Below are 14614 nucleotides of genomic sequence, written 5' to 3'. Positions count from 1 at the left end.
ATTCCCGGTGGGGTCAGGGGGTTTTCTCCGCTCGGAGACTGGTTGTTGTGTTGTCCTTAACTTTGTATCGGCATGATTGACCTTCCACTATTGATATGGCTGTATGGGCACGTCCCGAAAGCCCATAATGAAAAGAAAAAGTTTTCAGTCTTTGCACCACACTTACATATTGTAAAGATCTGACTGGAATTTGTGCAGCTTTTTCGTATAGTTTTTCATCATACGTAAAATGTGTGAGCTTACTATTAACATAGTCTGCCTACCGTTAATATACAAGATAAACAAGGGTCCAAGTACGCTTTTATTTGACGCCAAGAAATCTCCTTCAAACTTGATGTAGTTGTCACCTGTGACTTGCAGATATCGCTCGACTAAAACGGGTTGTTTGTGAAAGAATATTATGTGGTCCAATGATGCTGCTCGTTAAACACTTCCCGTGGAGGAGGAGGGAGGAGAAAGGGGAAACCTGAAAAAAAACACGATGGCATGTTGCATCCTCCCTTCCAAGAAATCCACAGCCAGTGACAAATTTTGTTTGAGACCTTATGTTAATTAAGGTTTGTTAACAAACATTGCTGTGGTGCTAGTTAAAATGCTTTTAGGAAGCATCCACCTCACTGCATTCATCCACGGCTTTCAGGATGTCATACGTGAAAAACACAAGTTGAATTAGAGATTAATTCTTCTTTATAGCCGGCCGGGGTGGCCAAGCGGTTCTAGGCGCTACAGTCTGGAACCGCGCGACCGCTACGGTCGCAGGTTCGAATCCTGCCTCGGGCATGGGTGTGTGTGATGTCCTTAGGTTAGCTTGGTTTAAGTAGTACTAAGTTCTATGGGGCTGATGACCTCAGAAGTTAAGTCCCATAGTGCTCAGAGCGATTTGAACCAATCTACTTTATAGGTGTTGGCATAGCTGATCCGTATTTGATAAGACGTACGCAACTGCAGACCTTTTGCAGCTGACTTCGGGACGCTACATTTGCTTTAACGCTAGATGTGTCTTAACCATAGTGCTACTTCGCTAGGTAATTTGTCGTGGAAGCTATTGTGCTCTGCTTTTCATTAGTCTTGTCCCGTTCTACACAAGAACTTGTAATCCTGTATAACATTTGTCTCTAGTGTTAAACCAGGCAGCATCCCATGAGACTATTTTGTTATCTGAGCATCTATCCAATTTTTTTCTGAGTCATTCACTCATTGCAAATATCTTGTCATGTTGTTTATGTTTATATTTATTGGTTGGGGTTGTTTGGGAGAAGAGACCAAACAGCGAGGTCATCGGTCTCATCGGATTAGGGAAGGATGGGGAAGGAAGTCGGCCGTGCCCTTTCAAAGGAACCATCCCGGCATTTGCCTGGGGCGTTTTACGGAAATCACGGAAAACCTAATTCAGGATGGCCGGACGCGGGATTGAACCGTCGTGCTCCCGAATGCGAGTCCAGTATGCTAACCACTGCGCCACCTCGCTCGGTCTTATATTTATGCCCAATGATTCAATAGATGTACTTACCAACGTTAATGTTTTACTGCCTGATACCCCTGTTGCAGCGCAGCCATTTCTGACTGCTATGTTACAAGTTGGCTGGTTCTAGATGCAGAGTCGGAAGGAAGGAGGATTAGGGTTTAACCTCCCGTCGACATAGAGGTCATTAGAGACGGAGCATAAGCTCGGATTGTTTTAACGATGGGGAATGGAATCGGCCGTGCCCTTTCAAAGGAACCATCACAGCGTTTACTGGAGCGATTTCGGGAAAGCGTAAATCTGTATAGTCGGACGCGGATTTGAACCGTCAACTTCCCGAATACGAGTCCAATATACGAGGGGCGTCGAAAAAGTAAGTTCCGATCGGTCGCGAAATGGAAACGACTATGAAAATCCCATAAAGCTTTGCACAGATGTGTTGGGCAGTGTCTCTAGTATAGCCCCAGATGGCATCACGTCGCTCTTCTCATTTCTGAGCTCACAGTGAGCGCGTAAAGATGTCTAGAAAATAGTGTCTCCCGCCAAGTACGAGGGCCTGGTGAGAAATTTCGCCTGAAGCTATGCAGCCAACATTATATAACTGTCGTACTGTTTCTTCTTCAAGATAATTCTCAGCCGCATTCTGCAGGGGCAATGAAGATGCTCCTCCATCGTTTTCAATAGGAAATGTTCGATTACTCACAATACAGCCCGTAATTGTTTCCTCTGAGTTTGCTCTCTGGTCACATGAACCGCTGTCTATGAAGACAACATTTTGGCACAGACAACGAGCTGTAGGCCAGCGTAGAGAATTGGCGGAAAGCACTGGCGGCTGATTTCTATGATGAGGGTATTGAAAAGTTGGTACAACGCTACGACAAATGTCTAAGTCAGAACGGCGCCTACCTAGAGAAGTAGCTGGAAGGTATAGCTAACTGTTACAAATAAAACATTTCTGATATTCACTGTGGTTTCCATTTCGTGATCAATCGGAACATACTTTCTGGACAGGCCTCGTATTAACCACTGCACCACCTCGATCGGTAACTCCAGGGTTGCATCTGTGGAAAACTGCTGCAAGGGTTCTCCAGTACTGTGGTGAGTGCGGAGTCCAGAATGCTTACTCAGTATGTACATTTTTTTACTAATCAATATCCACTGTACAGTACTTCAATGAAAACGGTCCGGTAGGCAGCCCGTGAGGTCCCAAGAGGTTTGCAGCTGGCAGTGGGCAGCGACCTTGATCGTGCAAGTCGTTTTGTCATATTGGTGCCTTAGGGATAAGCCAGACGACAGAACGCAGCCGGCGCTCTGTGAACTGCCAGGAAGTGTGCAGACCCCACCTCAATTCCAGTACACTCGGAAACCTGCTGAAGTGTCAGGTAATGGCACCCACTGGGAAGGCTCGCCTTGGGAGATCCAGTTAGAAGCCCGGATTCATCAGGGCTAGCTGAAGCTTTTATAACAGCGAGCTCGCCTAGTTGTCCACGCTGCTCGATGAAACTGTAATAATTTATTTGCACATTCGACCAGTGATTTCCATGGGGGTTGCACCCGTCGAATGCACGACGCTGAAAGAATGTTGCTACTGGCTGAACTGGGAGCATTTATACTCCCTCCGGTTGTTTGTGTTATAACAGATGGTATGCTCCCGGCTTTTAGTCGACTGTGGAAATGCTGCGTTGTGTTTAGTACCCCACAGTTATTCGGATTTCCCGCCTAGCCCGAGTATCGTCATGCAGGTACGGTCAGATATATTCGAGCGCCACAGCTTGGTCCTGTGGAGAGCACCGCTGCCGCAAAGGGCGTGTTACGTGGGCACGTCCATTAACGCCACAGTGCCCGTAAATACTGCGACCCCCCACACTCGCTTGTCTGTGAAGTCTTCGATACACGCCAGTTATAGCTGAATTACTGGCTTTGGCTGTGCTTACACATTTTTTTCACATCGCTGCCTGTACTGTTCACACACGCTGACGACGGCTGTTGGTATGCTCTGGACTTTGCTTCTGGCTAACCGTTCACTTTGTGAACTCCACCATCATCAACCACACGACCTGTCTGTTTGCTCCGCCAGTCTCTGCATTACCGCCAGTGCGAGTGATCATTAACTGTAGTCTACCAACGTCGAGTAGGAGAGAAAACTGCTACATCGTGTCGAAACCCAGTAGACAACTGACCGCAGACCGCCGCATCGCAGTGCTGTTACAGCATCCCACTGCAGAATACGTCAATGGGTGATCCGCATATATCCCTCGGTTGGTTGTGAATTCCCTCCCGAATCTCATGCCGCAACGCCCCATATTTGCTTATCACGTTCCTGACATCTACACTTTCCAGATTTTATTCACTGTGTAGCGTGTTTTAATTATCGTGTAATAACCAGCTTTGCACCTAGATCTCTGAATTAATTAAATGCCTTCGTCATAAACCAATCCCGAACCAAGCAGCATAGAAATTCGAGCCCCTGACTGCATTTCATCAAATCAGATTATAATTATCTATATCGAAAACCCTCAATCCTCGATCCTTGTATCACCACTGAAGACATAAGAACTGATTCTCATATTACCTTTTGCAGCGGTAGGGCAACTGATTTTTCTTTATAGAAGATCGTTGAAGACAGGACCCAGTATTTTGATCTTTCGTTTATTTCGTTACTGACACGTTCTTAAATTTCTGCATATTAATTTCTGTGCCACTGTCACTCCTCACAAATGACGATTATTTATTTGGGTTTGAGCTGGAACTTCCGAATATATATTTATATGCTCTAGAAACTTTACGTCTCTCACAAAAGAAGGCATGATCTACAGGGGTAACAGACACTAATGAATAACTAAGAAACAAAAATCTGCTTTCGGTTGCAGTATTATTACTTTATTGATTAACGTTTCCGCTGCTCGAAAGACAGTATCTTCAAGTCATGTAAGTACACATATTATCACATAAATTGACTGACGCTGGCGTATACAGATTAGAAGAGCATTAGATATTTCTCCACATTTACATGCACCATGCCAGCTAGCAACACGCAGTGGCAACTTCACAGCTTCAGTGCGTCGCCCTGACGTCAGCTCGCAAATATTCAAGACAGCGGTCCACGCGTGAAATGAATATAACTACTAATTCATTGGCTAATCGAAATCGGACATTGATCTCACTATACCAAATTGCTAGCAGTAAACAATATCGATCATAATCACTTAGCAGTAACATTTGCATATTAACAAAAGTGCCATAGAAGCAACTTTCCAATAGCGCAAAAGCTCAAAATGGCTCTGAGCACTATGAGACTCAACATCTGAGGTCATCAGTCCCCTAGAACTTAGAACTACTTAAACCTAACTAACCTAAGGACATCACACACATCCATGCCCGAGGCAGGATGCGAACCTGCGACCGTAGTGGTCGCGCGGTTCCAGACTGAAGCGCCTAGAACCGCTCGGCCACAACGGCCGGCCGCAAAAGCTCAACATACACAAACTAATACCGTCATTTTGATGGATTTTTTTTAAATGGGAAACGGTTATGCGGATTATAGTCAACTTAAGACAATATGAAAGTATACAGAGTCTAAAATCTAACGCCCATATGAAACCAAACTATAAGCGCTCTATTCAAAGCAGTTTCGTCAATAAGGCACCTAGAGTCGAAAATAAAAAATGCCGCCGATTGCACAGGCGTACAAACCTTTATACAAAATTACTGTTTCAATGGATCCATAATGTAGAACATTAAGTAATCAATTTCGGTATCAGGTGGCAGTTGCTGACTGCAGGTCCATAACTGTTTGCAACTATTTGTATAAAATTGTGTGACCTATACGAACTTCATAGATGCATGACGCGATACCGAGTCAAACTTTCATAAAACACAACCGTTTTCACACCTGGTGACCACGGCTAAAGATCTTTAGTTCATCTAAACAAGGCTAAAATACATCATTATGACACGACATTTAGCGAGCATGCAAATTACGAGAAACAAAATACACGAACCGACATACAAAATAATATTTCGACTAAAGATTAAGTGCAGGAAAATGAGTAAATTCCATGCAATAACCTGACAGCAGCAGCATAATTATTACTTATGACGAGACACATGGAATTATACTAACTAGAAAATATAGCTTCAATGCAAACCAGCAATTACTTAACGACCCTAAACCGCTGTACACCGCGAATTAAATTGTAGATCTACTACCAGAAATCGAAGCCGCGTACTTCAGTACATCACTGCACAATAAAAAGTATGAGTTCACCTTGCATGTTCAGTAGCAAAAGCGGATTCATTTTCTATTTCACCAAAGCCTGTAACCCCCTCCAAAATATCAGATTGTAAGTTCCCTCCACCATAAACTGTTTAGTAACTTGCGGAGTGTATATGTACATATTGATATAGGTAGTAACACAAAATGTGCCCACTGTCCTCTCCATAACTGGTCCGTGAAACATACTGCTTTTGCTGCGTACATTTGTTTCCCGGCAAAAGCAGCTTGGTGCGCACCCACATCAGAAGAGAATCACCTACCGGTCGATGAAACTTCCGCAGATCGGCAGGATTTGGACTCAACAAAAGAATGAAAGGCCTCCGAAGAATTAGCGAACAATGCGGTTTTAAGAGCTTCTGACTGTGCTTGGTTATTTAGTGGGAGAGAACAGTGAGTACAATGTAGGATTAGTAGCGACTTTGATTCGTGTATAACCAAATATTCTGGGAAAAATGGAACAAGGTATTGCAAAAACTTACCTAATACGAAGGCAGAGAGCGTGCTGAAACAAATCTGTTACTCGTTACTACCTCCTGGTGTTTGAAACATCGATTTTCCAGAAAATACAAAATAATTATATCAATTCATGACCGCAACAGGAAGTAACAGGTGTGACGAAGATTATTAATCCTCAAAAATTAATGCAGTTGGCACCAAAAACATATCTATTAATCACAATACTGATGCCGTGAGCAGATTATGATCCCGAATAACTACACGGCCCGACAAAAATAGTAATGAAAACAAAGCTGTCAGAAGACATGGTCGGTAGTCAATGTGACTTCGTACATGTACACACCATGGCCGGACTTGTAAATGTTTAGAGGTTCAATTCATTGTGACAGGTTGGCTGTTCAACAGTGTAAATTAGTGTTGTCCATGTTTAGTTTTGGTACCAGGCCCGGTAAAGTGTATAATAGACGTTAACAGCGTCAGATGTTGATTGAGCACTGTGAAACACACAGAGATGACACATACTCATGTAAGACAGCGTTATCAACAGCTTTGAGAGTTTGTGGTTGGCTTGTCGCATTGTGCAATATCCAGATTTGTGGGACATTCGAATGTGACAGATGCCCGATGTTGGACTGGATGTGAACGTTGATGGCAGGCATTCTCGTCATCAAAGTACTCACCAACACAAGCGAGGATCACCGTATTGCGCACCAAGCACATCGTAACCGCTTCACTTGTACACCTGCCATCCGAGAACAAGTAATGGACTAATTGCAACGTTATGTGGCATCCCACACGACTGGCTGGAGACTAGCAGCAGCTAGAACGAGGAATTACAGTCCAATGCGTAGGCTGTCGTTAACGCCACAAGACAAACGGCTGCGTATTCATGGATGCTGTGACCGGGAAGCACGGATTGCTGATGAATGCCGTCGCATTGTGTTCAGCGATGAATGACGGTTCAGCGCTACTCCGGAAATCCATCTTCAGCCAGAATGGCGGCGACCTGGTGTGAGGACCCATTCTTCAAATTATTTGGAGAGACATGTGGTGTTACTCCTGGCGTCGTGGTGTGGGGAGCTGTCGTATATGTCTTTAGATCAGCTGATAGTGACTGAGAGATCTCTAATGGCACAAGTGAACGTGACGCTCACCTTGCGCCTTCATGTGTTACCTCTCATGCGACAGTATCATGGTGAAATTTTCAACAGGACAACACTCAATCACATATAGCACCTGTAACTAAGAAACAGTCTGCGTGGTATTGAGGTACTTCCGTAACCAGCAATGTCCCCAGATCTGTCCCCGGATGAACATCTCTGGGAACAGCTTAGACATCAGGTCCGTCCCAGTGTCAATATCAAAGATATCAAAGACCAATTACAACAGTTGTGGACCAGCTTGCTTGAGGACAGGTACAATGATTTTATGACACCCTCCTACACCGAAACAGCGCATGCTTTCAGGTCAGAGGTGATGCAGTGTCATACTGAGCTCATACTGTCAAGTTATTTGCGAATTTGACTAGGTATTGTAATCACTGAAATAACATCGCATAACCCGAGAAGTTTATTTCGTTTCCTTCTCGACTTCTGAGGGCTTCACGTTTTTGTCAGGCAGTGCAGTTACCGAAGGATGTCCAGAACCAGTAGGTACAATAACGTTCCTTAGAAGATTCCAGCAGCAGTCTGTGGTGCGAATGTCTAACAACTATACTATGAGGGCGGTGGCTGCGGCAAACATTTACACTACTGGCCATTAAAACTGCTACACCAAGAAAAAATGCAGATGATAAACGGGTACTCATTGGACAAATATATTATACTAGAACTGATATGTGATTACATTTTCACCCAATTTGGATGTATAGATCCTGAGAAATCAGTACCCAGAACAACCACCTCTGGGCATAATAACGGCCTTGATACGTCTGGGCATTGAGTCAAACAGAGCTTGGATGGCGTGTACAGGTACAGCTGCCCATGCAGCTTCAACATGATACCACAGTTCATCAAGAGTAGTGACTGGCGTATTGTGACGAGCCAGTTGCTCGGCCACCATTGACCAGACGTTTTCAATTGGTGAGAGATCCGGAGAATGTGCTGGCCACGGCAGCAGACGAACATTTTCTGTATCCAGAGAGGCCCGTACAGGACCTGCAACATGTAGTCGTCCAGTATCCTGTTGAAATGTAGGGTTTCGCAGGGATCGAATGAAGGGTAGAGCCACGGGTCGTAACATATCTGAAATATAACGTCCACTGTTCAAAGTGCCTTCAGTGCGAACAAGAAGTGACCGAGATGTGTAACCAATGGCACCCCATACCATCACGCCGAGTGATACGCCAGTATGGCGATGACGAATACACGCTTCCAATGTGCGTTCACCGCGATGTCGCCAAACACGGATGCGACCATCATGATGCTGTAAACAGAACCTGGATTCATCCGAAAAAATGACGTTTTGCCATTCGTGCACCCAGGTTCGTCGTTGAGTACACCATCGCAGGCGCTCCTTCAAAAAAATGGTTCAAATGGCTCTGAGTACTACGGTACTTAACATCTGAGGTCATCAGTCCCCTAGAACTTAGAACTACTTAAACCTAACTAACCTAAGGACATCACACACATCCATGCCCGAGGCAGGATTTGAACCTGCGGCCGTAGCGGTCGCGCGGTTCCAGACTGTAGCGCCTAGAACCGCCCGGCCACTCCGGCCGGCGCAGGCGCTACTGTCTGTGATGCAGCGTCAAGGGTAACCGTAGCCATGGTCTCCGAGCTGATAGTCCATTCTGCTGCAAGCGTCGTCCAACTGTTCGTGCAGATGGTTGTTGTCTTGCAAACGTCTCCATCTGTTGACTGAGCGATCCGTTACAGCCATGCGGATAAGATGCATGTCATCTCGACTGCTAGTGATACGAGGCCGTTGGGATCCAGCACGGCGTTCCGTATTACCTTCCTAAACCCACCGATTCCATATTCTGCTAACAGTCATTGGATTTCGACCAACGCGAGCAGCAATGACGCGATACGATAAACCGCAATCGCGATAGGCCACAATCTGACCTTTATCAACGTCGGAAACGTGATGGTACGCATTTCTCCTCCTTACACGAGGCATCACCAGGCAACGCCAGTCAACTGCTGTTTATGTATGAGAAATCGGTTGAAAACTTTCCTCATGTCAGCACGTTGTAGGTGTCGCCACCGGCGCCAACCTTGTGTGAATACTCTGAAAAGCTTATCATGCATATCACAGCATCTTCTTCCTGTCGGTTAAATTTTGGGTCTGTAACACGTCATCTTCGTGGTGTAGCAATTTTAATGGCCAGTAGTGTAGTATAGACAAAGGTCACAAAGTGGCGGCCTTGAATACTGCTTACGATATTGCACTGCCTTTGTTGTTCACAAGTACGATGCAATGTTCCTTCAGATATGCATGCACGTCCGAAGGACAGGCACTGCAGCAACCACAGCCGTTATGAAATAGATGAAATGTGTTCGCAGTTGCGAATATGGACAACCATCAGTTGTATAATGGAATGACGATAATGAAAATTTGTGCCAGACCGGGACTTGAACCCGGATTTACCGCTTATGGCGAGCGGTCACCTTACCATTAGGGTATCCCAGCACGCTTCACGGCGACCGCTCGCTATAAACGGAAAATCGGGCTTGGAGTCCCAGTCTGGCACAAATTTTCACTGTCGTCATTCGATTCTGAAGAACTGACCATATTCACAACTGCGAATACACGTCATGTACTAAATGTTACGCCCGAGGTGTAGTCCAGCACATGCAAACCTGATTTTTAGCAATTCGGAATACATTGAGAAATAAAAATAAAATAAATTCAAAATAAAGTAGTTGAGCAGTGAAGTGCGGAGATGTGGATAAGGAGGAACCGGCTAATTTTATGATAGGAGAGATAGCAAGCCAGGTGCAACTTTCACCCTTTGTTTCCATGGTAAAGGATACGAGACTGTTCGGTCACTGTCCCCCAGACACAGTATTTGATTAGCAAACTTAGTCATTTTTAAATGTTCAAATGTGTGTGAATTACTATGGGACCAAACTGCTGAGGTCATCGGTCCCTAGACTTACACACTACTTAAACTAACTTAGGCTAAAGACAATACACACACCCATGCCAGAGGGAGGACTCGAACCTCCGACGGGTGCAGCCGCGCGAACCATGACGAGGCCCCGTGGACCGCGCGGCTGTGCAGCACATGTAAAGATTTTACGTTCTACACATTCAGATCCTGCATAATGTATTAAAGCTATTATTAAGTTTTCAGGCACAGAATTTTAAGGTGACTAAAATACTATACGTTTTAGATGTGTTTACGTAACATTTCGAGAGTTAAGCCGTACTTCATCTGTTGTGCCCAATCTTGTACGTTGATACAGATTAAGTTCTTTAGTCACGCAACATGTGATACTTACAAATGAACTTTTCTTTAATGACCTAATAATGTTATCTGTCTTGAAAACGGAAATTGGTGTTAGTTTCCAATAGCTTCTACTTCAAAATTTATTGAACTTATAACTGGTTTTTGTTAATACTTACATTTCATTTCGCTTACTGCATATTCGTGAGTAGCAGAGTAATAATGTAACAGTCACACGATAAAATAGAATACTGACAACATTTTTATCGATTGCAACGCTATTAAATTTCTATAGAATATTTGTTCCTAGATACATGACCATGTTGTATCTTGGAACATGTTTTCATATTTTGAAAACCCTTAATTAAATCTCAGTTTTCTTGTGTGATTTTAGTAACTTCAGAAAGAAACCGCAACACATAAAAAGTGAATGTTATCATTTAGAAATGGAGTAATAAAGTACAATAACCTTCTATTACAGAGCTGGATATAGACGAAAGTCTGAAAGAGTATTCTTACTATGCAACATTATGAAAGATGTCATGTGAAACTTTTTCAATCAGCTGATAATAATCAGCTCCGTCAGTGCCAGATATTACCGTGCGGTAAGAACTGAAGCTAACTCCGTGCATTCCGGATATCGACAACGATGATATCTCAGTATAAACGGTACAAGAAATGTACTATGGCCAAATTACTTCGAATTTGAATAAAAGTATTTCATATGCATATTTTGTCTTCATTTTTTGTTGCCGGCCGCGGTGGTCTAGCGGTTCTAGGCGCGCAGTCCGGAACCGCGCGACTGCTACGGTCGCAGGTTCGAATCCTGCCTCGGGCATGGATGTGTGTGATGTCCTTAGGTTAGTTAGGTTTAAGTAGTTCTAAGTTCTAGGGGACTGATGACCACAGTAGTTAAGTCCCATAGTGCTCAGAGCCATTTGAACCATTTTTTGTTATTATATCTTTCACCCTACTTTTTGGACGCATCTTATGTGTACGAGACCATATGAAAGGTTTATATCCTATCAACGCGGTTGAATCCATTTGAGGTGCCCATCTGGTCAGAAAACCGATAATAGTATTTTGTTCTGTTTCTGTATTCTCAATGTATGCATCTCTCTCTCCAGGTACGTTTGGAAATGACAGTATTAATCTTCCACGCTCTGGTTACAATTATTCCTGCCTCGGAATAAAAATTTTAAATAACCCCTTTTCTTGATAACTCCACACTCCGCTGATTTTCGGCACCGGCATCATAAGCTGCATTTTGCTATCGTCGTCAGCCTGCGGAAATACACCCAGAAAATAGATAGTCTCTTTCACCTTTTGTCTCTGTGCTATATAAAAAGTAATAGCAGAATTTTTTATTATTTTTTTGCATCTGTTTTGCCACCAGTTTCATAACCATGTGCGGTAATGATGCACGCAACATTTCTAGGTAGAGTATAACTTATGGCAAAAGTAGCTATTTTGTATTATTGCTTATAATCAATGGGATATCATTTACCAAGCCGCAAAATATCCATTACATACTCTCTCAAAGATTAGCCGATCTTCTCCCAATGGTCGAGATTGGAAGAACATTCTATGCCATTTTTAATAGAAGTCCTCTTCCTACAGATGTAATTTTTTGACCCTAAAATGTGCTTTTTTTATTTTATATGTAATGATTTCCAGTAGCTATCCATTAAATCCATGTTTTTGCCAGCCAAATAACACCCAGCCAATAATTATAAGTCGAACCACCTGAAACATCTGTCCACACGATTTCTAAATCAGCATACAATCCAACTGAGACAAGGAATTCTTAGTACTAACCCTCAACCGTAAATTAACGTAGAAGTCCAGCATACTAAACATCCAACACAAAATCAAAAAACAAAACTATTAACCGAACGTGGCGATTGGACTGCACATTTACATAGGCTTGATCTAACCTATCCTCTTTTATTCCAATGTTACTCGGAGTTCCGCTCCAAAATTTTTATCACTGCTCTAAATCCTAGAATACCATGCATTCTACCTAGCATTACGTATCCGTTTATCTTCCCCAGTGCGAATCCTTCACCAGCTGATCAAATTCTCCTCCTTCCACTTCCAGGGTTTTAAAAAAGTTTCTCGTATTCTTACAAGAGAGAGCAATCGCCAAAACTAGAAAAAGTTCTAATAGCATATGTGCAGAAACAATTGCTTCTTCTTCTTCTTTTTCTTGTGCCTTTGTCTCGCATCGATGCAGGGTCGGCAGGGTATTAACGGAATCGGCATGGTTAATTTAAGGGGTGGCCGGATGCCCGTCCCGTCGCCACTCCTCACCCTCCAGGACGGAAAATACGCTGATCTGCCAGAACATTATGACCACCGACCTACCGTCGATATAAACCAGTCCAGGAGATAGCAGCGTCACCTGGTGAGGAATGACTGCTAGTCAGACACACGCGCGGTGCATGTAATGTCAATGAGCTTGCTGTCCGTGTGTAGAATACGTAAGGCACGCGGTCTATCTGAGTTTGACCGAGGGCATATTGTGATGGTCTGGAGGTTCGGCACGGGCGTTTCGGAAACTGCACTTTTCGGGTGTTTGAGGAATGCTGTGGTGAGTGTCTTCAACACGTGTCGAAACAAAGGTGAAACCACGTCCAGATGGGGTTGGCAGCCACCCCCTATTATAGATATTGGATTTCGTGGGCGGGGCAGACTGATAAAACAGGACAGGCGGCGAAAGTAGCGGAACTTAGATCAGACTTTAAAGCTGGGCAGAGGACAAGTGTGTCTGAACACACAGTGCATCGAACACTCCTAACGATGGGCCTCCGCAACCGACGACCCACGCATGTGCCAATGTTAACACCACGACATCCGCAACTACGACTGAAATTGGCACGTGGCTTTGGAGCAGTGGCAGAGCGTTGCACGGTCTGATGAATCCCAATACTTTCTTCATCATGCCGATGGGAAGGCGCGAATCTGTCGTCTTGGCACAAGTACTAAGGGACAGAGACAAGCTGGGGGCGGCTCCATTATGCTCTGGGGAACATTCACATGGGCATACATTGGCCCATTGGAGCTCGTGCAAGGCACTATGAAGGCCAAAGAGTATCGTACGCTGGTTGCAGACCACGTACGCCCCTTCATGACAATTATGTTTCACGACGTCAGTGGCAGTTTTCAAGAATACAGTGCGCCTTGTCACAAAGCCAGGAGCGTTCGAGGAGCACAGTGGCGGGTTCCAATTGATGTGCTAACCCCCCAACTCTCCAGATCTGAACCCGATCAAACACATCTGGGACGTGACTGAACGTGATGTCAGAGCTCATCGCCCCCCTCTCCGGAATTTACTGGAATTCGGTGACCTGTGTGTGCAGATGTAGAGCTAACTCCCTCCAGCGATCTACCAAGGCCACATGGCTTCCATGCCACACCGCATCGCCGCTGTTATCCGTGCCAAAGATGGACGTATCAGCTATTAGGTATGCGGTCATAATGTTCTGGCTGAGCAGTGTATGTACCCCAACTGCCTGCGTTAGTGTTATTCATGTGAAAGTCAGCGAAAGTTTTCTAAATGTTTGCAAATCGTGTAACTGAGCTGAGACTTGGGTACCAGTCTGGTATTCACCTAGTGGGATGTAGGAAACCGCCTAAAAACCACATCCTGGCTGGCCAGACACCAGTCTTTGGCGTTAATCCACCGGGCTGATTCGAACTGGATCCGGCGCACCTCCCTGTCCCGAAAACGGCACATTAACACGCACTGCTATCCAAGGTAGTTTACAGGAACAATTGCTTGTTGACATACTATATGACTCTTTACATGTGTTGAGAGTGGTTACGATTCATTGACGTTCCTATTGACGTTCATTGCTCGTTATTTATTGGCTGCGCCTGTCTCTGTACTTAGTCTGCTGACGTTGCTGTCGGATATTTATGTGATCAATGTCCGACAGCAGCGTGCAATAACCACTCACAGACGGCAGGTAACAGCACCATCAGTGGAGGCCATATAAAGCGTGTCGGAGGGACTCGAAAAACA

Source organism: Schistocerca cancellata, chromosome 4 (genome assembly GCF_023864275.1).
Source record: "Schistocerca cancellata isolate TAMUIC-IGC-003103 chromosome 4, iqSchCanc2.1, whole genome shotgun sequence".
Lineage (NCBI taxonomy): Eukaryota > Metazoa > Arthropoda > Insecta > Orthoptera > Acrididae > Schistocerca > Schistocerca cancellata.
Note: the sequence above shows the minus strand (reverse complement) of the source record.